Source organism: Ranitomeya variabilis, chromosome 2 (genome assembly GCF_051348905.1).
Source record: "Ranitomeya variabilis isolate aRanVar5 chromosome 2, aRanVar5.hap1, whole genome shotgun sequence".
NCBI lineage: Eukaryota > Metazoa > Chordata > Amphibia > Anura > Dendrobatidae > Ranitomeya > Ranitomeya variabilis.
Window position 1 is genome coordinate 411002317 of NC_135233.1, and position 25032 is coordinate 411027348.

General features: G+C 48.9%; 1 pseudogene; it reads left to right on the forward strand.

Annotated features, from left to right (window-relative positions):
• The window catches only part of LOC143803817 (uncharacterized), a 36576-nt pseudogene extending 12885 nt beyond the window's left edge, over window positions 1–23691 (forward strand).
• The last annotated feature ends 1341 nt before the right edge of the window (window positions 23692–25032 follow it).

The following is a 25032-nucleotide window of genomic DNA, read 5'->3' on the forward strand; positions in this document are numbered from 1 at the left end:
CGGCTGGCGCTGGGCGTCTAGGGATAAAACGTAGGCAACGCTACCCGGCCACTGTTAGTTGTGCGGCAGGTTTAGTTCATGGTCAGTTTAGTTTCTATCATTCCAAGAGCTAGTTCTTATGTTTGCTGGGCTATGTTCTCTTGCCATTGAGAACCATAACAACTGCCCAGGAATATGGTGAGGAACATTATTGTGAGACTTGGAAAAGTGATGCAGGAAATCATGAATAAATCCAGTGTGGCAAGAGTGAGGATTCCGGCTGATGATGAAGCCTGTTGTGGATTCTGTTTGTGGGCTCCCTCTGGTGGTTACGGCTGGTACTGGGTGACTTTGGTGGGTTGCGGTCTCTGGTTTCCACCTGTCCATCAGAGGCTGGGTGTTTCCTATTTAACCTGGCCTTTCTGTCATTCCCTCGCCGGCTATCAATGTATTCAGATGTGCTCAGTTTGGTTCCTGACTACCTGCTCCCAGATCTTTCAGGATAAGCTAAGTGCTGATTCTCAGTTGTTTGGTTTTTTGTCCAGCTTGCTAAATATGACTCTATGCTAGCTGGTAGCTCTAGTGGGCTGAGGTTCTCCCCATGTGCCATGAGTTGGCACATGGGTTCTTGTAATCTCAGGATGGTTTTTGATTAGGGTTTTTTGCTGACCGCTCAGACCCCTTTTGTATCATTCTGCTTTCTAGTTACAGCGGGCCTCATTTTGCTAAACCTATATTCATCTCTATGTGCGTGCCTTCCTCTCATTTCACCGTCAATACATGTGGGGGGCAACTATACCTTTTGGGGTTCATTCCTCTGGAGGCAAGTGAGGTCATTATTTCCTCTGCAGTACTAGTTAGCTCTTAGGCTGGTGCGTGGCGTCTAGAACCAACGTAGGCACGCTCCCTGGCTATCTCTAGTTGTGTTTGTCAGGAGTAGGGCAGCGGTCAGCCCAGGTTCCATCACCCTAGAGCTCGTCCGTTATTTATTATTACTTTGCCTGTCCAGTGCTATCCCTAGCCATTGGGATTCATGACAGTATAGCCGGCCCACAAAGTGTTAATTGTTTGGGCTGAAGCAGGAGAAAAAGAAGTGTTCTGGGGAAATTTTTTTTTTTTTTTTCCTTCAGAGGTTTTGCTGCCTAGCCCTTAATTGCTGTCTAGCTGCTTCTTACCTCCTCTTAACCCTTGAATGGCTCTGATCTTAGCTGTTTAACATGGATGTCCAGAGTTTGGCTTCCAGCCTGAGTAATCTCGCTGCAAAGGTTCAAAACATACAGGATTTTGTTGTTCACACTCCCATGTCTGAACCTAGAATTCCTATTCCAGAGTTCTTTTCTGGAGATAGATCTACCTTCCTGAATTTCAGGAACAATTGTAAATTGTTTCTTTCTTTAAAATCTCGCTCCTCTGGAGACCCTGTTCAACAGGTCAAGATTGTAATATCTTTCCTGCGGGCCGACCCTCAGAATTGGGCATTTGCATTGGCACCAGGGGATCCTGCATTGCTCAGTGTGGATGCGTTTTTTCTGGCACTGGGATTGCTTTATGAGGAACCTAACCTGGAGATTCAGGCTGAAAAGGCTTTATTAGCCCTCTCTCAGGGGCATGATGAAGCGGAAATATATTGTCAAAAATTTCGGAAATGGTCGGTGCTTACTCAGTGGAATGAGTGCGCCCTGGCTGCTAACTTCAGAAATGGTCTTTCTGAGGCCATTAAGGATATTATGGTGGGGTTCCCTGCGCCTACAGGTCTGAATGAGTCTATGGCTATGGCCATTCAGATTGATCGGCGTTTACGGGAGCGCAAACCTGTGCACCAGTTGGCGGTGTCTTCTGAACAGGCACCTGAGACTATGCAATGTGATAGAATTCAGTCCAGAAGTGAACGGCAAAATTATAGGCGGAAAAATGGATTGTGTTTTTATTGTGGTGATTCAGCTCATGTTATATCAGCATGCTCTAAACGCACAAAAAAGGTTGATAAATCTTTTGCCATTGGTACTCTGCAGCCTAAGTTCATTTTGTCTGTGACTCTGATTTGTTCACTGTCTTCCATTTCCGTCGATGCCTATGTGGATTCGGGCGCTGCCCTGAGTCTTATGGATTGGTCATTTGCCAAACGCTGCGGTTTTAGTCTGGAGCCTCTGGAAGTTCCTATTCCTCTGAAGGGAATTGACTCTACACCATTGGCTATGAATAAACCGCAGTATTGGACACAAGTGACCATGCGCATGACTCCCGTTCATCAGGAGGTGATTCGCTTCCTTGTACTGTATAATTTACATGATGTACTAGTGCTTGGTCTGCCATGGTTACAAACTCATAATCCTGTCCTGGATTGGAAAACAATGTCTGTGTTAAGCTGGGGATGTCAGGGGGTTCATGATAATGCACCTCTGATTTCAATCGCTTCATCTACTCCTTCTGAGATCCCTGCGTTTTTGTCTGACTATCGGGATGTTTTTGAGGAGCCTAAGCTCAATTCGCTCCCTCCTCATAGGGATTGTGACTGTGCTATAGAATTAATTCCTGGCAGTAAGTTCCCTAAGGGTCGTTTATTTAATCTGTCAGTGCCAGAGAATACTGCTATGCGGAATTATATTAAGGAGTCCTTGGAAAAGGGACATATTCGTCCATCTTCGTCCCCTCTGGGAGCAGGTTTTTTTTTCGTGGCAAAAAAAGATGGTTCCCTGAGGCCTTGTATAGATTATCGCCTTCTGAATAAGATTACAGTCAAATATCAGTATCCATTGCCATTATTGACTGATTTGTTTGCTCGCATTAAGGGGGCTAGGTGGTTAACTAAGATAGATCTTCGAGGTGCGTATAATCTTGTGCGGATAAAACAGGGTGATGAGTGGAAAACCGCATTTAATACGCCTGAGGGCCATTTTGAGTATTTGGAATGCCTTTTGGACTCTCCAATGCTCCGTCAGTCTTTCAGTCCTTTATGCACAATATTTTCCGTGAATATCTGGATAAGTTTATGATTGTGTATTTGGATGATATTTTGGTGTTTTCTGATGACTGGGAGTCTCATGTTCTACAGGTCAGGAAGGTGTTTCAGGTTCTGCGGGCCAATTCTCTGTTTGTGAAGGGCTCAAAATGTCTCTTTGGAGTCCAGAAGATTTCTTTTTTGGGGTACATTTTTTCTCCTTCTACTATTGAGATGGATCCCGTCAAGGTTCAGGCGATTTGTGACTGGACACAACCTACATCTGTTAAGAGTCTTCAGAAGTTCTTGGGGTTTGCTAATTTTTATCGTCGGTTCATTGCTAATTTTTCCAGTGTTGTTAAACCTTTGACTGATTTGACTGAAAAGGGTGCTGATGTTGCTAATTGGTCTCCTGCGGCTGTGGAGGCCTTTCAGGAACTTAAGCGCCGGTTTTCTTCTGCTCCTGTGTTGTGTCAACCAGATGTTTCACTTCCTTTTCAGGTTGAGGTTGATGCTTCCGAGATTGGAGCGGGGGCGGTTTTGTCGCAGAGAAGTTCCAATGGCTCGGTGATGAAGCCATGTGCATTCTTCTCTAGAAAATTCTCGCCCGCCGAGCGCAATTATGATGTGGGTAATCGGGAGCTTTTGGCCATGAAGTGGGCATTTGAGGAGTGGCGTCATTGGCTTGAGGGTGCTAGACATCGTGTGGTGGTCTTGACTGATCACAAGAATCTCATTTACCTTGAGTCTGCCAGGCGTCTGAATCCTAGACAGGCCCGCTGGTCATTGTTTTTCTCCCGTTTTGACTTTGTGGTCTCGTATTTACCAGGTTCAAAGAATGTGAAGGCAGATGCTCTTTCCAGGAGTTTTGTGCCTGACTCTCCTGGAGACTCTGGGCCTACTGGTATCCTTAGGGATGGGGTAATATTGTCCGCCGTATCCCCAGACTTGCGACGTGCATTGCAGGAGTTTCAGGCGGATAAACCTGATCGTTGTCCACCAGAAAGACTGTTTGTTCCGGATGATTGGACCAGTAGAGTCATCTCCGAGGTTCATTCTTCTGTGTTGGCTGGTCATCCTGGAATATTTGGTACTAGAGACTTGGTGGCCAGGTCTTTTTGGTGGCCTTCCTTGTCAAGGGATGTGCACACCTTTGTGCAGTCTTGTGAAGTGTGTGCTCGGGCTAAGCCTTGCTGTTCTCGGGCCAGTGGGTTGTTGTTATCCTTGCCCATCCCGAAGAGGCCTTGGACGCACATTTCCATGGATTTTATTTCTGATCTCCCTGTTTCACAGAAAATGTCCGTTATCTGGGTTGTGTGTGACCGCTTTTCTAAGATGGTTCATTTGGTGCCCTTGCCTAAGTTGCCTTCCTCCTCTGAGTTGGTCCCTTTATTTTTTCAGAACGTGGTTCGTTTGCATGGGATTCCGGAGAATATCGTTTCTGACAGGGGATCCCAGTTTGTGTCTAGATTTTGGCGGACGTTTTGTGCTAAGATGGGCATTGATTTGTCTTTCTCGTCTGCATTCCATCCTCAGACGAATGGCCAGACGGAGCGAACTAATCAGACCTTGGAAACTTATTTGAGGTGTTTTGTTTCTGCTGATCAAGATGACTGGGTTGCCTTTTTGCCACTGGCCGAATTTGCCCTTAATAATCGGGCTAGTTCTGCTACTTTGGTCTCTCCTTTTTTTTGTAATTCGGGGTTTCATCCTCGTTTTTCCTCTGGTCAGGTGGAGTCTTCGGATTGTCCTGGAGTGGACGTGGTGGTGGACAGGCTACATCAGATTTGGAATCAGGTGGTGGACAATTTGAAGTTATCTCAGGAGAAGACTCAGCAGTTTGCTAATCGCCGTCGCCGCGTGGGTCCCCGACTTCTTGTTGGGGACTTGGTGTGGTTATCTTCTCGTTTTGTCCCTATGAAGGTCTCTTCTCCTAAGTTCAAGCCTCGGTTCATCGGTCCTTATGGGATCTCGGAGATTCTTAACCCTGTATCTTTTCGTTTGGATCTCCCAGCATCGTTTGCTATTCATAATGTGTTCCATCGGTCGTTATTGCGGAGGTATGAGGTGCCCGTTGTTCCTTCGGTTGAGCCTCCTGCTCCGGTGCTGGTGGAGGGAGAATTGGAGTATGTTGTTGAGAAGATCTTGGATTCTCGTGTTTCCAGACGTAAACTCCAGTATTTGGTTAAGTGGAAGGGTTATAGTCAGGAGGATAATTCCTGGGTGGTCGCCTCCGATGTTCATGCGACTGATTTGGTCCGCGCCTTCCATAGAGCTCATCCTGATCGCCCTGGGGGTTCTCGTGAGGGTTCGGTGACCCCTCCTCAAGGGGGGGGTACTGTTGTGGATTCTGTTTGTGGGCTCCCTCTGGTGGTTACGGCTGGTTCTGGGTGACTTTGGTGGGTTGCGGTCTCTGGTTTCCACCTGTCCATCAGAGGCTGGGTGTTTCCTATTTAACCTGGCCTTTCTGTCATTCCCTCGCCGGCTATCAATGTATTCAGATGTGCTCAGTTTGGTTCCTGACTACCTGCTCCCAGATCTTTCAGGATAAGCTAAGTGCTGATTCTCAGTTGTTTGGTTTTTTGTCCAGCTTGCTAAATATGACTCTATGCTAGCTGGTAGCTCTAGTGGGCTGAGGTTCTCCCCATGTGCCATGAGTTGGCACATGGGTTCTTGTAATCTCAGGATGGTTTTTGATTAGGGTTTTTTGCTGACCGCTCAGACCCCTTTTGTATCATTCTGCTTTCTAGTTACAGCGGGCCTCATTTTGCTAAACCTATATTCATCTCTATGTGTGTGCCTTCCTCTCATTTCACCGTCAATACATGTGGGGGGCAACTATACCTTTTGGGGTTCATTCCTCTGGAGGCAAGTGAGGTCTTTATTTCCTCTGCAGTACTAGTTAGCTCTTAGGCTGGTGCGTGGCGTCTAGAACCAACGTAGGCACGCTCCCTGGCTATCTCTAGTTGTGTTTGTCAGGAGTAGGGCAGCGGTCAGCCCAGGTTCCATCACCCTAGAGCTCGTCCGTTATTTATTATTACTTTGCCTGTCCAGTGCTATCCCTAGCCATTGGGATTCATGACAGAAGCCCAGGTAGCTGGTGAAGATGGGATGGTTCCATTCGTCATTGTTGGATTAATGAAAAGCCTTAGAAATTTTCAAATACTCCTGGAATATCGTGTGGCACACCTAAGAGACGTAGAGCAGCTAAGACTTGACAGACTGCAGATTAATAAACAGCTGCAGGAAATGGAAGGAAGATGGTGAAAATTTTTCAACCTGAGGTATAGAGAGAGGGTTCTCTAAAGAATGGAAGTATGTTATGATTCTGACATATTCTGTAGCGGAAATACAGGCATTAGACAAACTTGTGTGAAATTTAGTAAGACTGAAGAGATAGGAGGGTCTGAGGAAACCAGCCCTGTTAGTGATGTCACGAGGCTGTGGTTATTTAAGTGACTCCACTTTTCCCAGCCTTCAGAGTCTGTCTGAGTCTGACTTGAGGAGCTCGTACTGCTAGCCCTGATGAACTGGGATATTTGGAGCTCCGTCCACTAGCCTGGTTGCCTGAAATGACCTGAACACATGTAAGTGTTAATTTCTCATTTAACCTGTTATTTTTATAACTACCTTGTACATATTTTCAATTGTCCCATATTGTAACATCTTTTATACCTTTTTATAAACACTGCCTTAATCTTTAATGGAGTAAAAAATTTAAAATACTAGATTCATTCTCCTGTTCTAAAACATACCCTAAGTCTTCTGAAGGGAATTAAGTTACTGTTTTGGGTTAGCGTCGGACCCGTTTAATCGAAGCTGGTGGCAGCATACCTTGAACGGTGCCTTTGGGAGTCGTTGTAGCGACGACATTGTTGATAATTATTGTTCCTGCCTGAGTGGGAGTAGTTATATTGCCTCGCTGCAGCGTGCCCAATAGCCAGTACATAGCAGGCAGCCTTTCTGGCGACTAATTACTCTAGGTGCAGTACCTAATCTGACCTGAGGGTAAGGGGGGCGCCAGAGAGCTGCAAGTTTCAAGTGGAACTGTAAGCGGGATATACATAAATCCCTGCAGTTCGTGGTATATTGAAGAGCAGTGGGATAGCTAAAATAAGCCCCTGTTGTAAAACTAAGAAGTCAATAGCCTTGTGTGTGTTTTTTCATCACATTGTAGCAGTGGAGGGATAACTAGGATAAGCCCCCCTGCACATGTGATAGCTGTCTAATGGCCTAAAGTCACCCCGATCCGTGACGTAGGGGTGACGGTCACGGTGTGAATAGTGACATATTGGTGGCAGCGGTGGGATATCTTAGAGCATTAGTGATTTGGTTTGAGTGATCATTCCTCTCACTAAAAACTTGCAAAGTTCTTGCGAGAACTCTGCGCAAATAAGTTTGGAGAACAAACTGTTTTTATTAGTCCTGAGACAATTGTGTGTACTGGTAATTATCCCTTCCCTATCTCTTCGTTTTTCTGTCCTATCTTTTATTTGGCAACCATGGTTGTGCTGGGATAAACCTTTTATAAGCAGCAGTCCAAGGACACTCTTATTGCCTTATGCAGGTCACAGCATATTGACTTTGCAGGCAAAAACAAAGCCCAACTGGTCGCAGATCTTGTGCAATGGGACTAGACCGCTCTCAGAGCCCAGTGGCCGCAGAAGCTAGCACAAGCGAACATGGTGCTGCAGCAGAGGTCCAACCACTGAATACTGGCCCTACTAGCAACCAGGACGAATTGGACCCCCACCTGCCGGCGGCCTTGGAAGAACTCCCCACTAACGACCATGATGGACATCTGCAGCTGATTCAGCAATACCGGCAGGAGGCCCGAGCCGATCGACAAGCAGAGCGGGAGTACCAGCTGCAGTTAGCCTGACTGCAATTGCAGGTGTCGTCCCAGTCCAGCCGTGAGCCCTGAAGCGCTCAGATACCGTAGCCCGACCCGATCACTTTCCTGTCATGGAAAAGGATGGGGACTTGGACACTTTTCTGCGGGCCTTTAAGAAAGCCTGCAGACAGTACCAGCTGCCTACAGATGAATGGGCATGATACCTGACACCAGGGCTGAGAGGCAAAGCTCTGAAGGCATTTGCTGCCCTCCCTCAAGAACAAGAAGGTGACTATGAGGCAATCAAGCAGGCCCTTATAGCCAAGTACCAACTTACACCCGAGGTATACCGTAGAAAGTTCCGGAACCTCCACCATGGCCCACATGACAGCTACGGCGATGTGGTGCATGGACTCAGGACCCACTTTAACCAGTGGATCCAAGGACTGTCAGTGACCACCTTTGAGCAGCTGGGAGACCTGATGATCAAAGACCAGTTCTTACATCCTTGCCCAGCTGAGGTGCGACAGTTCGAGATGGACAGAGAACCCAAAGACGTGACGAAAGCAGTGCAGATTGCCGATGCCTATGAGGCCAACCGTAGATCGGAAGTGGGGAAGCCAGTCACCATCAGCTGGAGAGGGGGTAAGCCTGCAAACAATGCCAGTACCCCTGCTAGCCAACACACCAGAGGTCATGTCCCCGTGGCCAACAGCATCAGACCTACCACCGAACCTCGCCAGTGTTTCTTCTGCAAGCGGACTGGCCATATCAGTCCCTACTGCCCAGACAAGCAGAAGAACCCCCCATCCAAGGCCCCAGGGCCTAATGCAGCAGTTCTTTTGGTGGGTGGTGTGGCTGGGAGGGTATGTGACAACGTACAGCACGTCACTGTGAGAGGCCATGTCGCTACAGGCCTCAAGGACACCGGGGATGAACGAACCCTCATCCGACCCAAACTGGTGGCCCCTGAAGAAATCATTAGGGGGAAAACCCTAACTGTCACTGGGATTGGGGGCATCATCTGTCTCTTACCAATGACCCGGGTTTACATTGCTTGGGGTGCCGGGAGCGGGGTGAAGGAAGTGGGGCTGTCTGAAAATTTGCCCACTGATGTTTTGTTGGGGACTGATTTGGGGAGGATGGTTGCATACTAGGTCCCTGACACCCCTCCCCAATCTGCTAATAAGGGTAACATTAACCCTTATGATGATGATGATGATGATGGGAAATCACATGTCTTACCTGACCATGCTTTATCTTGTAATGATGCATCTGATAACCATTTTTTCCCTAGGATTGATGGTGAAAATGTTGTACCTGTGCCAACTGAACCTGATAACCATTTTTCTGAAAAGGTTAATGTGACCATAGGTACAGGCGTGCTCAGCCACGTCGCTCTGCGGAGTGAGATGGCTGAGGAAGCCCTAGCAGGGGTAAGTGTTGGTGCTACAGGAAATGGGGAGAAGCATGGGAACCGTGAGAAAGGTGATATCATGAAATTCACCAGTGCCACAGAGGAAGGTAACTGGCCCATAAGCAGCACTGCCCCTGGAGTGTTGGGGGTGGATGGGGAGGTAGAGCCCATAGCAGAGGGTTCCCATGGGGAAGGGACCCTGACGTCGCTTCTGGCTTCCCCTAGCCAGGAGTTTCAGGCTGCTCTGCATACAGATGCAAGCCTAGAGAATTTGAGACAACTTGCCGAGACGCCCACCTCTGTGACTGATCAGGAGAGGGTGTTCTGCGAACGAGGAAGGTTGTACCGGGAGACAGTACCCAGAGAATCACAAAAGGAGTGGTTGAGGGAAAGACAGCTGGTCGTCCCGCAGCAATTCCGGTGTGAGTTGTTACGGATTGCCCATGAGATCCCACTAGCTGGACACTTGGGGATCAGCAAAACTAAGGCCCAGCTGTCTCAACACTTCTATTGGCCTAAGATGGGAACAGATGTGTCAAACTACTGCCGCTCCTGTATCACCTGTCAAAGAGTGGGGAAGGCGGGGCCTGCTCTTAAGGCTCCCCTGATCCCTTTTCCAGTGATAGAGGAGCCTTCCCAGAGGATCGCGGTGGACATTGTGGGCCCGTAGGCCGTCCCCAGCAGCTCTGGAAAGCAATACATCCTTACTGTGGTAGACTACGCTACCCGGTACCCAGCGGCAGTAGCTCTGTCGTCAACTAGGGCAGATAAGGTGGCGGATGCCCTGTTGGCTATCTTTTCACGTGTAGGATTTCCCAGGGAGATGCCTACTGATCAAGGGACCCAATTCATGTCTCACCTAATGGAGGCTCTCTGTAAGAGAATGCAGGTGAAGCACCTGGTATCGAGTGTGTATCACCCACAGACCAATGGCTTGTGTGAACGCTTCAATGGTACCCTCAAACAGATGCTACGCATGCTGGTTGAGACCCAAGGGCACGACTGGGAGCAGTACCTCCCACACCTGCTATTCGCTTACCGAGAGGTTCCGCAGGCCTCGATGGGATTCTCCCCCTTCGAGCTCCTGTACGGCAGGCGAGTCCGGGGACCCCTGGGGTTGGTAAGAGAATCCTGGGAAGAGGAGCCGAACCCTCTGAAGTGTCCATAGTGGAGTATGCAAATTGCTGGGAGGGCCCGTATGTTGTCCACCAACAGCTCAACCCGGTCACCTATGTGGTCACGCTTGACCACGCTCGGGGTAGGCGAAAGGCCTTTCACGTCAACATGATGAAGGATCATCACGAACGTGAACCTTTCATCCTACCAGTCTGCAGCTTGCCCGAAGACGGGGAGGAAGACACCCTCCTGGACATGCTGGCCCAAGCCAAGGCTGGTGGGTCTATCGAGGATGTGGAGGTAAGCGCCTCACTAACCGAATCCCAGCGGTCGCAGTTGCAGACCAAGCTGGAACCCTTCCGGGCCGTGTTCTCCAACCGACCTGGAAGGACTGAGTTAGCATTCCACGAGGTGGACACCGGGAATCATGCCCCACTACGGCGAACACCTTATCGAATCTCTGACCAGGTGCAGCAGGTTATGCGCCAGGATATCAATGAGATGTTACAGCTGGGGGTGATTCCACGGTCAAAGAGTGCGTGGGCCTCACCTGTAGTTCTCGTGGCAAAGAAGGATTGGACCACCCGGTTCTGTGTGGACTACAGGGGGCTCAACGCCATCACAGCCTCTGACATGCACCCAATGCCGCGCATCGAGGAGCTGCTTGAGAGGTTAGCTGGCGCAAAATACCTGACAATGAATCTGAGTAGAGGATACTGGCAGATTCCCCTGAGCCCCGAGGCACAGGAGAAGTCTGCCTTTATCAAGCCCTTTGGACTGTATGAGTCCATGGTCATGCCCTTCGGCATGAAGAATGCCCCAGCCACTTTCCAGCGGATGGTCAACCTCCTGCTTCAGGGACTGGAGAAGTATGCAGTGGCGTACTTGGATGACATTGCCATCTTTAGTTCCTCCTGGAAGGAACACCTGCAGCATCTCGAGGAGGTGCTCAGGCTAATTCACCGAGCCGGACTATCAAGCCGGGAAAGTGCCAGATGGGCAAGAGTGAGGTCCACTACCTGGGGCACCAGATAGGCGGGGGCACCATGAAGCCAGAGCATGGCAATGTTGATGGGTTGGCCCACCAGGATGAACCTGCTGAGGTGCGCATGGAGGAGCACCATGAGGTCCTGCCTCCGTAGCGCACAACTGAAGGGGGAGGTGTGAGGATAATGTATAATATAAGTTTTAGTCTCTCATTGCCAACACCTATAGGGTGGGCGTTGACCCCCCTTTACTTCAGGGTTTAGCTTTTCTTTTCAATGGGTGTAGAAGAGCTTTTATTGCTTCTTGCTGAAAATTCCTGACTTTAATCACGGTAAGCGCGGCCACGGTAAGCGCGGGCTTCTAGTTCCAACGGACAGAGTATGGATTTCTCTGGAACTATGCGTCCCATCAAGCCCAAATTTGGTCTCATTAGAACGCCAATGTTAATACAAGATGAATGCTGGGTGTGTTATGATTCTGACATGTTCTGTAGCAGAGATACAGGCATTAGACAAACTTGTGTGAAATTTAGTAAGACTTAAGAGATAGGAGGGTCTGAGGAAACCAGCCCTGTTAGTGATGTCACGAGGCTGTGGTTATTTAAGTGACTACACTTTACCCAGCCTTCAGAGTCTGTCTGAGTCGAGTCTGACTTGAGCTCGTACTGCTAGCCCTGATGAACTGGGATATTTGGCGCTCCGCCCACTAGCCTGGTTGCCTGAAATGACCTGAACACATGTAAGTGTTAATTTCTCATTTAACCCCTGTTATTTTTATAATTACCTTGTACATACAGTTATATGGAAAAGTTTGGGCACCCCTATTAATCTTAAGCTTAATGTTTTATAAAAATTGTTTTTTTTGCAACAGCTATTTCAGTTTCATATATCTAATAACTGTTGGACACAGTAATGTTTCTGCCTTGAAATGAGGTTTATTGTACTAACAGAAAATGTGCAATCTGCATTCAAACAAAATTTGACAGGTGCATAAGTATGAGCACCCTTATCATTTTCTTGGTTTAAATACTCCTACCTACTTTTTTCTGACTTACTAAAGCACTTTTTTTGGTTTTGTAACCTCATTGAGCTTTGAACTTCATAGCCAGGTGTATGCAATCACGAGAAAAGCTACTTAAAGTGGCCACTTGCAAGTTGTTCTCCTGTTTGAATCTCCTCTGAAGAGTGGCATCATGGGCTCCTCAAATCAACTGTCAAATGATCTGAAAACAAAGATTATTCAACATAGATGTTCAGGGAAAGGATACAAAAAGCTGTCTCAGAGATTTAACCTGTCAATTTCCACTGTGAGGAACATAGTATGGAAATGGAAGAAAACATGTACAGTTCTTGCTAAGGCCAGAAGTGGCAGGCCAAGAAAAACATCAGAAAGGCAGATAAGAAGAATGGTGAGATCAGTCAAGGACAATCCTCAGACCACCTCCAGAGAGCTGCAGCATCAACTTGCTGCAGCTGGTGTCACTGTGCATCAGTCAACTATACAACACACTTTGCACAAGGAGAAGTTGTATGGGAGAGTGATGCGAAAGAAGCCGTTTCTGCAAGCACGCCACAAACAGAGTTGGCTGAGGTATGCTAAAGCACATTTGGAGAAGCCAATTTCTTTTTGGAAGAAGGTCCTGTGGACTGATGAAACCAAGATTGAGTTGTTTGGTCATGCAAAAAGGCGTTATGCATGGCCGCCAAAAAACACAGCATTCCAAGAAAAACACTTGCTACCCACAGTAAAATTTGGTGGAGGTTCCATCATGCTTTGGGGCTGTGGCCAATGCCGGCACCGGGAATCTTGTTAAAGTTGAGGGACGCATGGATTCCTCTCAGTGTCAGCAGATTCTTGACAATAATGTTCATGAATCAGTGATAAAGATGAAGTTACGCAGGGGATGGATCTTTCAGCAAGACAATGATCCAAAACACCGCTCCAAATCTACTCAGGCATTCATGCAGAGGAACAATTACACTGTTCTGGAATGGCCATCCCAGTCCCCAGACCTGAATATCATTGAACATCTGTGGGATCATTTGAAGAGGGCTGTCCATGCTCAGCGTCCATCAAACTTAACTGAACTGGAATTGTTTTGTAAAGAGGAATGGTCAAAAATTCCTTCATCCAGGATCCAGGAACTCATTAAAAGCTACAGGAAGAGACTAGAGGCTGTTATTTTTGCAAAAGGAGGATCTACTAAATATTAATGTCACTTTTCTGGTGAGGTGCCCATACGTATGCACCTGTCAAATTTTGTTTGAATGCAGATTGCACATTTTCGTTTAGTACAATAAACCTCATTTCAAGGCAGAAACATTACTGTGTCCAACAGTTATTAGATATATGAAACTGAAATAGCTTTTGCAAAAAAACAATTTTTATAAAACATTAAGCTTAAGATTAATAGGGGTGCCCAAACTTTTTCATATAACTGTATTTTCAATTGTCTCATATTGTAACATCTTTTATACCTTTTTTTAAACACTGCCTTAATCTTTAATGGAGTAAAATATTTAAAATACTAGATTTGTTCTCCTGTTCTAAAACGTACACTAAGTCTTCTGAAGGGAATTACGCTACTGTTTTGGGTTAGCTTTAGACCCGTTTAATCGAAGCTGGTGGCAGCATACCTTGAACGGTGCCTTTGGGTGTCGTTGTAGTGACGGTGTCGTTGATAATTATTGTTCCTGCCTGAGTGGGAGTAGTTATATCGCCTCGCTGCAGCGTGCCCAATAGCCAGTACATAGCAGGCAGCCTTTTTGGCGACTAATTACTCTAGGTGCAGTACCTAATCTGACCTGAGGGTAAGGGGGGGGCGCTAGAGAGCTGCAAGATTCAAGTGGAACTGTAAGCGGGATATACATAAATCCCTGCAGTTCGTGGTATATTGAAGAGCAGTGGGATAACTAAAATAAGCCCCTGCTGTAAACTAAGAGGTCAATAGCCTTGTGTGTGTTTTTTCATCACATTGTAGCAGTGGAGGGATAACTAGGATAAGCCCCCCTGCACATGTGATAGCCGTCTGTTGGCCTAAAGTCACCCCGATCCGTGACGTAGGGGTGACGGTCACGGTGTGAATCGTGACAGTAGGTATGGGGGCAAGGGAATCGCCATACCATACTGACCGCCGGGGGTTGTCTGACTAAGGCCGGCATCACACTGGCATTTTAAACGGCCGAGTGCAATGCGATAAAAAATCGCATTGCACTCGGGCCAATGTTAAGCTATGGGGCAGCTCCCACCAGCCGACTTTTTTTCGGCCGTTTTCCTCGGTCCGAGACAATCGCAGCATGCTGCGATTGTCTCGGACCGAGGAAATTTCTCGGCTCATATGGGTGCGAGTGAGACAGCGCACACCACTCGGATATCATCCGAGTGATGTACGTTATAAGCAGACCCCAGCAATGGAGGAGATGGAGAAATTCATTTCTCCGCCGCAGCTGTGCTCCGATCCTCCCTGTGCGAGAGAATCGGAGCACAGACGCATGACACTCGGCTCCTGCTCTGCTGCGAGCAGGAGCCGAGTGTCATTAGCATATCACATCCGATGATCTCGCATAGGATGCAATACGCCAGTGTGACGCCGGCCTAAGGGGCAACTTTATCGGAGGAGGTGACGGAGTCAGATGAGGTATTGTTTCAAAAGGGTTCAGTGACAGGGCCCAATTTCGACAGACGGGTTTACTTTCATTTTTTTTAAACTGCTTATTTTTTGAAGGATTTTCCGTTTTTCTCCTACAAATAATATCATATACATAAGTACAATTGAAAAAAAATGATGCAAATCAATGCAAAACATTTTAGATGTTTCTTCCAGTGGCACAGTGCACAGCACTACTGCTCCTACTAAAATTAGGTCAAACATCTAATGCCTCATCTAAGAGTAGGTGGGGTACAAAGAAGAGATAGGTAAAAAGTCAGGTAGGGGGAAAAGGCAGAAAGAAAGAAAGAAAGAAGGCACGTAACATCAGTTGGTTAGCTTAGTTACATAGTCATCCCATGGAGCCCAGATGCGATTAAGCAAATCAAGTCGATTATTAATACAGGCTGTAAGATTCTCCATACGTCTTATTTCTTTAATCTTCATCAAGGTCGGACTGGCCTGGCGGGGTTCCGGGGATTTCCCCGGAGGGCACTTGGCTGTGGGAAGGAGAGGAGCACTGGCCCTTTAAAAGCTCAGGCCGCGTATGTATAGGTGCGCGTGCACGCAGCGTTCATTACCTGAACTGCTGCTGCTCACGTCCCGATTAATGAAGAGTGTGATTCCGTTCGTCACTGGCGTATGATGTCAGTGTCATGCGCCGTATGCAATGGGTGCACACATTCACCATCGCCTCTGCTAAGTTGGCGGCCATTTCAATATTAGCGCGCCGGACCCTGCAGAGGAGGAGTCACCACCGGGAGCACATGCAGGTAAGAGGAATCTGCTTTTTTTCTTCTCTCTCTCACACGGGGGGGCAGGATGGATACACATATGGAGGTGCAGGATGGATACACATACGGAGGTGCAGGATGGATACACATACAGGACGGGGCACAGGATGGATACACATATAGTGGTGCAGGATGGATACCCATATGGGGGGCCAGGATGAATACACATACGGGGGTGCAGGATGGATACACATATGGGGGTGTAGGATGGACACACATACGGGGGGCCTAAGATGGATGCACATATGGGCGGGCCAAGATGGATACACATACGGGGGTGCAGGATGGATATGGAGCGCCCCCACACCGCCGCAGGGCCGAGGGGTACCCGGAGCCGGGCCTCTAGGTCTCAGTCCTGGGGTTGTCACGGTGGCTAGACCCGGTCCGTGGCCCTGTCTGTCAGTGGGGGACGTCCGGTGCAATAAGTGGTGTAAATGGTGGTGTAGCGGTGCAGTTGTGGGGTGCAGGTCGCGGTAAATAACGAGGACACCAGGTTGCAGTCTCTTTACCTCTTTACTGGAGATCTCTGGGTCCTCAGTCCAGAATACGGTTCACCAGGCTGCGCAAGTCCGGCCGGTCCAATGGCACTTCCAGAGTTCTCCTCACAGGTGGAAATCGGTGCCTTCCTTCTAGCGCTGTGTGTTGTAGTCCTTCCCTGCTGTGCTCACGGAAAGTACCCCACAACGGTTGTGTCTGTTTCTTAAGTTCCCTCACAACTCGATTAAATGATGTTCTTCTAGTATTCCGTCCCTCCCTGCTATTCAGGTTGGAACGGCACCCGTTTGTCGGGTAGGCCTGGAGTTCTTCCGGGACCCTAGAGACGCCCCTCTCCCGCAATTGCCTCCCAAGACTTCATAGGTGATGTGTGGTAGACAGCCCGCCTGAGACTGACAGTCCTGCCGCTGTTTAGAGTATTGCTTGAAGCTGGATGTTATAATACTCCCTCGGCGTACCGGCCACCGGTAATGCGCCTCAGTAGGGTGTTGCTCCGGTCTTATAGCACGACCCCTACTGGTATTCTCCTATTGCTTGATCTCGTTTCTCACTCAGCACAATCTATCTCGCTTCTAGTCCTTTCTTGAGTCCCGCCGCTTCCAGGAGCTGGCGCGGACCCGTTATGTTCTTTCCAATGCCAAGCCTCTGTCAGGATCCCACCCCTGACAGAGACCCTACTGTCTCTTCCTCCACAACACCCTCTGCCACTAGGTGTTGCTTCGTCCAATCCAGTCAGCTTTCTGATCTAACTTCCTGCCTGACCCCCAGTTTACCCACTATGGTGGGGAGTGGCCTAATGAATAGCACCCTTAGCTCCCCCCGGAGGCCCAGCTGTGAAATGTATTTGTGTCTGTGATACCTGATCAGATGAACTCCTTCAGTGCCATCGAACGCACCATGGCTCCCCATAGTGGCAGAGCCACAGTACTGCAACGACCAGGACTCTGGGGCGCTGCACTCCCCCCTGGTTAAACACAGTACTCCGGGACTGGGAAGAAAACAACAATACAGGTTAGCAAAAAGACATACAATTTTGTTGAGTGCAAAAACAACAAGTATACTTGAACAGGCTTCCCTTTATGGGAGGTGAGGATACTTTAACGTTACAAACATAATTAAATATCATAGCAACAGGCTACAATTAACTCTCATTACCCAACCGGGTATTCTACTAAGTGCAAATTTGGTGAACAATAATTTAACATTGCCTTTAAGGACTCACACTCTAAATCCACTAAAGACCCTCCTATAATCACATTATAAGGTATTCTAACTTTTTCATTCTCCTTCTTTGGGATCTGCAGGACCGCCTGTCCTAACGGCACCAGACCTACTGCCTCTCCTTTCTGTTACAGGACCGCCCTGTTCAGCCAGGGCCTACTGCCTTTCAACTACTATACATAGTATAGAACATAACTTTACTTTCATTTTGAGAACACTGAGCCGGCTCTACTTGGCTCCTATAAGGACTCACTCACTAACCCCTACGGGTTCACTTTCTGTCCTTAGTAATGAACTAACTTTCTATGGGGACTCAGGGTTTACCTTCTATCCTCACCTTCATTATTACTTCCTTACTTTCAGCTATGTAGAACTCTAAGTCTACCCCTACGGGCTTTCTGCATCTTTCCTTTTAAAGATCATTATCTAGGTTCCACATTTCAAACAGATTAAACACACATAACTTTTTCTTCATGCAAAACAGTTACATTTCTTTCAGAGCATCATCATTATATTACTGTTCTAAAACAGTATCACTTTCAAGTACAGTTCAAACATCCCCTTTAAGAGGGGATCAAGTCTTTCTGAGGTAGCTCGTCTTCTCAGCCTACCAGTCCATGCTCAGCAAAGGTTCCAGAACGATATCTTTGCAAAGAGTCTTTAAGTAAAACCAGTAGGAAGCGCCTTTAAGAAGGTGCAAACTATTTACAAGAAGAGTTTGTATCACGCACAGTCCATGATTACAGCAGTTCTATAAACTTTGTGCAAAACTTGGAAAAAAATCAAATAAAAGCAAAACGATCGGGATCCCGGGTCAACAAAGGGATCCATAAAGAATTAACCCTGGACGGGTTTAGCAGCAACAGTACACAAACAGTTAAAGGGAGAACTATTTACATTTTCAGGTTTCCGAGGTTTATTCTTATTCAGGTGGCCTTGGCCCCTGACTCCCGGCTACCGTGGCATGGATACCAGCGGCAGGCCCCGCAGGGACCACCAGGTCACCCGTTGTCTGAATTTGAAGACTGACCCTGCTGGCAAGTTCAGGAGCTGCTACAAAGCATACAGTGGTGACAGTAACGAGATCGGGCAAACCTGGATCAACCATGGTCGGGGCCACAGGTGACACTCCTTCAGGCCCACATCGCTGAACATTCCGGGCACGCCATCCCTGCGCGTTCAGGCAACGGGTGTACGTCACCTGATCCCCCTCTCGCAGTGGTTCGCCATCCCGATCACAGCAGGGAGTTTCCACGTCATAACTAGCAACGAAGACGTCAGTCGATAGGCCCGGTTCCTGTATTGAGCCCCATCCTTTCCTTAGGTGGAAGGCCGACACCCTTCCTCGCTTTACCACGTCTCTCCTGCCATGCACAGACTTCTTGCGTTGCGTCTCCTGTTGTTCAACTTCATTTCGTTGTTTCCAGTGCTGGAGCACGCATTGATTGTACTGGTCCCAGGTAAGTATCGCGATGGTGAGGCCATCCACCGGAACCCCATCTTGCTCAACCCAGGGGGTGTCCCACCGGAACATCACTCCGTCCGGGCCCATCTCTATGGGCTCCCCCCACCTGGTTGGTAGTGGCGGCAACAACTTCCCTATCGCGCTGGGGCCGAGGACCACCCGCTCGATGGTAAACGAAGGATCACTGCTGCGGGGAGGACCGGTCGCGGAAGCGGGATCGAGCGGGGGAACAGGGGCATCTTCCATACCTGCGCCGGATGTGGTTCCACCGATGTCGCTCCGGTCCATTAACGAGGATGCTGGAGTCGGCTGCTGCTCGGACCGCAGCTCTTCCAATACGGTCCCCGAACGCGGCTCCGCTCGCTGTGGCTCCTCCTCCGCTGGCTCCGCGGTCAGGATTGGTGGACTCAGCTCCGCTATCCGTTCCAAGGAATTCAGATCCTTCTGCTGCAGTGAACGTAGGTCCGCCTCTGGTGAAGAAGGGCAAGCCGGAATCGCTTCTTCCTCGCTCAGGCACTTGCTGTTCACCATCGCCGTCTGATAATCGGTGGCAGTGCATGCACCTGACTCCGCCATTTCTCCGAGGTCGAGCTTCTCCGTCACCCGCTTCCCGCCGTTGCAAATCAGGGGGTGGTTCTCCTCTGCTGCTGGGCAGGTCGTCATCTCGCAGCAGGAGGTGCAGGGGGCGGTCGCCGCTTCTGGCGCCACTTTGGTAGTCTCCTCCCATGGCACGCCCTCCTGCTTCTCTGGCGTAGCAATGACGGCGGTTTTTGGCGGGAACTTTCGGCGGTAAATGACGCAGCACACAGGCTTCAGAATAAAGTACGGTCCAAGCACAATAAATCACAGTTCCAAGGCACACATGACCTGATTCTTCAGGCTTAAGTAGATCCTGTTCGTGACGCCAAGATTTGGAGCGCCCCCACACCTCCGCAGGGCCGAGGGGTACCCGGAGCCGGGCCTCTAGGTCTCAGTCCTGGGGTTGTCACGGTGGCTAGACCCGGTCCGTGGCCCTGTCTGTCAGTGGGGGACGTCCGGTGCAATAAGTGGTGTAAATGGTGGTGTAGCGGTGCAGTTGTGGGGTGCAGGTCGCGGTAAATAACGAGGACACCAGGTTGCAGTCTCTTTACCTCTTTACTGGAGATCTCTGGGTCCTCAGTCCAGAATACGGTTCACCAGGCTGCGCAAGTCCGGCCGGTCCAATGGCACATCCAGAGTTCTCCTCACAGGTGGAAATCGGTGCCTTCCTTCTAGCGCTGTGTGTTGTAGTCCTTCCCTGCTGTGCTCACGGAAAGTACCCCACAACGGTTGTGTCTGTTTCTTAAGTTCCCTCACAACTCGATTAAATGATGTTCTTCTAGTATTCCGTCCCTCCCTGCTATTCAGGTTGGAACGGCACCCGTTTGTCGGGTAGGCCTGGAGTTCTTCCGGGACCCTAGAGACGCCCCTCTCCCGCAATTGCCTCCCAAGACTTCATAGGTGATGTGTGGTAGACAGCCCGCCTGAGACTGACTGTCCTGCCGCTGTTTAGAGTATTGCTTGAAGCTGGATGTTATAATACTCCCTCGGCGTTCCGGCCACCGGTAATGCGCCTCAGTAGGGTGTTGCTCCGGTCTTATAGCACGACCCCTACTGGTATTCTCCTATTGCTTGATCTCGTTTCTCACTCAGCACAATCTATCTCGCTTCTAGTCCTTTCTTGAGTCCCGCCGCTTCCAGGAGCTGGCGCGGACCCGTTACGTTCTTTCCAATGCCAAGCCTCTGTCAGGATCCCACCCCTGACAGAGACCCTACTGTCTCTTCCTCCACAACACCCTCTGCCACTAGGTGTTGCTTCGTCCAATCCAGTCAGCTTTCTGATCTAACTTCCTGCCTGACCCCCAGTTTACCCACTATGGTGGGGAGTGGCCTAATGAATAGCACCCTTAGCTCCCCCCGGAGGCCCAGCTGTGAAATGTATTGGTGTCTGTGATACCTGATCAGATGAACTCCTTCAGTGCCATCGAACGCACCATGGCTCCCCATAGTGGCGGAGCCACAGTACTGCAACGACCAGGACTCTGGGGCGCTGCAGATACACATATGGGGGGTACAGGATGGATACATATACGGGGGTGCAGGATGGATACATATATGGGGGGCAGGATGGATACACATATGGGGGGCCAGAATGGATACGTATGGGGGCAGGATGGATACACATACGGGGGACCTGGGGCAGGACAAGAGGCCTGGATGGATACACATGGGGGACCAGGATGGATACACGTGGGGGCCAGGATCGAGATATGGGGGGACAGGACAAGGGGCCAGATGGATACATATGGGGGCCAGGATGGATATATGGGGGGCAGGACAAGGGACCAGGATGGATACATATGGGGGTCAGGATGGATAAATGGGGGTGGCAAGACAAGGGACCAGGATTGATATACGGGGTTCCAAGATGTATATATGGGGGAGCCAAGATGCATATATATGGGGGGCCAGGATGGATTTATGGGGGGACAGGTCAAGGGACCAGGATGCATATATATGGCGGGCATATATACTCACTCCTAGCTGGGTTTCACTGTCAGCTATACGTTCTGCTTTAGTCTGTGTGCTTTACCCCTGGAGTGTGTGCCCGGTTTGCACTGTGTTTATCTTGCTCTCCGTGCATTACCGTGTTTGCTATTCTGGAATTCTGACCTCTGGCTTTGCTTCTGACTATCCCGTCTTTCCCTTTTGGTACTCTGAGATCTCCTGGCTCCGATCTTTGCTGGTTTGGTAACTAGTATTTATCCCTTCTCTGTTCCCCGGCATCTGGCTCCGCCCACTGACCTCATCTCACTCTGTCACATGTTTAAGGTCCTGTTGGTTACCAGGTTAGTACCCGGCGTTTAGCTCAGCTCCCTTGTTGCTGTGTGCAGCTCTCCCCGCAGCATTTATACCCGGGAGTTGTGACATTATAACTGACCATACAGTCTTTCTCCCTGGTGGGGGGGTGTTGGTATGCCATGGATCCAGTACAGGCTCTCACGGGGCAGATTAATGAGCTCTCTGATCTGTTTCAGAAGCTGTCCGTGGAGCAGCAAGCCCTGGTCCACTCACACCAACAGGTGCAGAGATGTGGCAGGTGCTTTACAGATGTCTGCTCCATTGCATTTCCGGGGAGGAGGGCCCCTCTGATGTATCCCTAGCAGACCTCAAACCACCAGTAAAGTTACTCGATACTTTTTCTGGGGTGTGAGATTGTGGCCTCTGATACAGCTAGGGGGCGCTGTTTGTTCTCCCCAGAATGTGCATGCAGACGGATGAAGTCCATAGGTGTGCACGAGAGTCACGGATTTCCGTTCCGGGTTTTCCATGTGGCTGAAGGCCACAGGTTTGTGTGTGTTTAAAAACCCTGCAGTAAGGGGTATGGGTGTGTCAGGTCAGGTGTGCGAGGTGCACGTCAGTGTCAGTCTGGTGTATGCTTGTCTGCAGAGTGCATGGAGGCACAGGCCAGCAGAGCCAGCACCCAGGGCAGCTGAATAGCCTGGCACTCGCAGCGTACACAGAGATGCAAGTCATCCATGGTACTGGTCTCGGATGTGGACAGTCCTGTGCCCGGAGGTGGATGTCCTGTGCCCAAAGGAGTCAGATGTGGACAGTCCTGTGCCCGAAGGTGGATGTCCTGTGCCCGAAAGAGGACTAGCATGTGCAATGATTGCAAACAGGTGGATTTGGTGCCCGGCTGCTATCCGGAGGATATCATGAACTGTGTACGACTGTGTGAGTAAAGAGTCTGTAAAGAGACTGTGATACAGCGATGAAGGACACCCACGAGAACTAGTCAGCAGAGGAGGGCTGGCATGTGTAGTGTCTGCAACATATGAGGCTGTGTGTATGGAGACGCATAGAGACTGTGAGATGGCGTGCGGTCGCCCAGGGAAACTGGACAAGGGAAGTCTGGCCTGTTTAGAGACCGCAAATCTAAAGCCATGTGATATGTATTGCTTTGAACTGGTGTAAACTGGTCACTGATAATATCCACTGAAGTTATATGCATTTATGTGAATTGGACTTTAATGCTGTGAAGAAACACATTAAAAGAGACTTTTGTGTTTGAATTTGTGGGTCACTGCTTCTTCACTGCGTACGATGCTACTGCAGCCTTACAGGGGATAAAAAATTGTTCAGGGTCTTTAAGGAGGGATGCAAGTTCGTTTTTGAGTTGCGTCCCTGGGCTTCTGGAAATGAAAGGCAGAGGGTTGGGGTAGTAATGTCCTTGTTAAGGGGGTCTCCGCAAGCATGGGCTTTCTCTCTTCCTTCTTCTGTTCCTGAATGCATGTCTGTGAACCTGTTCTTTGAGGCTCTGGGACACATTTATGATGAGCCTGATAGTGTGTCTGGCAGAGGATATGGTGATGAGTGTGACACAGGGGAGGCACTCCGCTGAATGGTTCTGCTCAAAGTTTAGGCGTTCGGCAGCCAAAGTTTCTTGGAAAGATGCAGCCCTGAGGGGGTTGTTCCGCAAGGGTCTGTCTGACCATCTGAAGGAAGCTCTGGCACTTGATCCTCCTCCTGATACCCTGGAGGATGCCATGACACGGGCGGTTCGAATGGACCAGAGACTCCATGCTAGAGCAGTGATGCAACAAGAGACTTCCTTGTACTCAAAATTGTGTGATGCTGCACCTGTATCTGAGCCCATGGAGATTGGGTCATTCTCGGTCATGGAGAGAGAAGGCACAGCAGAGACAACCAACTGTGCTTTTACTGTGGAGCCTCTGGACATTGGAAAAGGAACTGCCCTTCCTGCTCTTCTTCTGTGAAACCGTCTGAGAAATGACTGAGTATGGAGAACAATCGAGGAGGTTGTCCAGACTCCCAGGTACATTTTTTCTCGCTTGCAAATATTGTGCTCCAAGTGGAATTGGAACTTGCTGGCGGTCCTGTGGTTACCACCTCCTTTGTTGACTGCGGTCCAGGAGCCAAATTACCCAAGGCTTGTCTGTAAAATTTGTCTGGGCTTGAGCACCAAGCCATGAAAGAATACATCACTGAGAGCCTCCGCAAAGGGCATATTCGGCCTTCTGTCTCACCCGTGACAGAGGGGTTTTTCTTTGAAAAAAAAAAAAGATGGTGGTTTGCATCCGTGCCTCGACTTTCAGGAACTGAATAAGATTACTGTAAAAAACAACTATCCTCTTCCTCTGATTCCTGATTTATGTATCCAACTCACTAGGGCCAAGTGGTTTTCTAAACTTGACTTACGAGGGGCTTATAACCTTATAAGGATCCAAGAGGGAGATTAATGGAAAACAGTGCTTCTGACAAGCGAGTGTTTATTTGAATATTTGGTTATGCCCTTCGGCCTCACTTAAGCCCCTGCTGTTTTCCAGAATTTCATTAATGTTTTTTCTGACCTAATTATATGCTATGTTGTCATTTACACCTGGATGACATCTTGATATATTCAGAGGACAGTCAGTCACACTTACACTATCTACATACGGTTCTTGTGAGACTGAGGGAGAACCATTTATATGCTAAGCTGGAGAAGTGTTCATTCTTTATGCAAGAACTGTCTTTTCTGGATTTTATTGTATCTAGTGAGGGATTCCGCATGGATACGGGGAAGGTTCAGGCCATTTCTGATCGGGTGCAAGCTCATGACCTGAAGGGGTTGCAACGATTTCTGGGCTTCGCTAATTATTATAGGAAGTTCATTAAAGGGTTTTTGCAGGTGGTGAAACCATTGACGGACCTCACACTCAAAGGGGCGGATGTAAAAACTTGATCCGTGGCCACAAGAAATTCCTTTCAGGCATTGAAGAAATGTTTCACTTCAGCCCGTGTTGATACAATCCCATCCATCAAGACCTTTTATCGTGGAGGTCGATGCTTCGGAGGTGGGGGGTGGGAGCAGTGTTGTCTCAGGGCCCGTCCACCCTCACTAACCTTAAACCCTGTGCCTTTTTCTCTAAAAAGTTCTCTTCAGCCTAGAGAAATTATGATGTCGGCAAAAGGGAATTGTTGGCAATTAAATTGGCCTTCGAATAGAGGCATTTTCTAGAGGGGGCTGTTCATCCCGTTGCTGTCATTACTGATCATAAAAACCTGGCCCATATTGAGTCTGCTAAGAGATTGACCCCAGACAGGCCCGGTGGTCA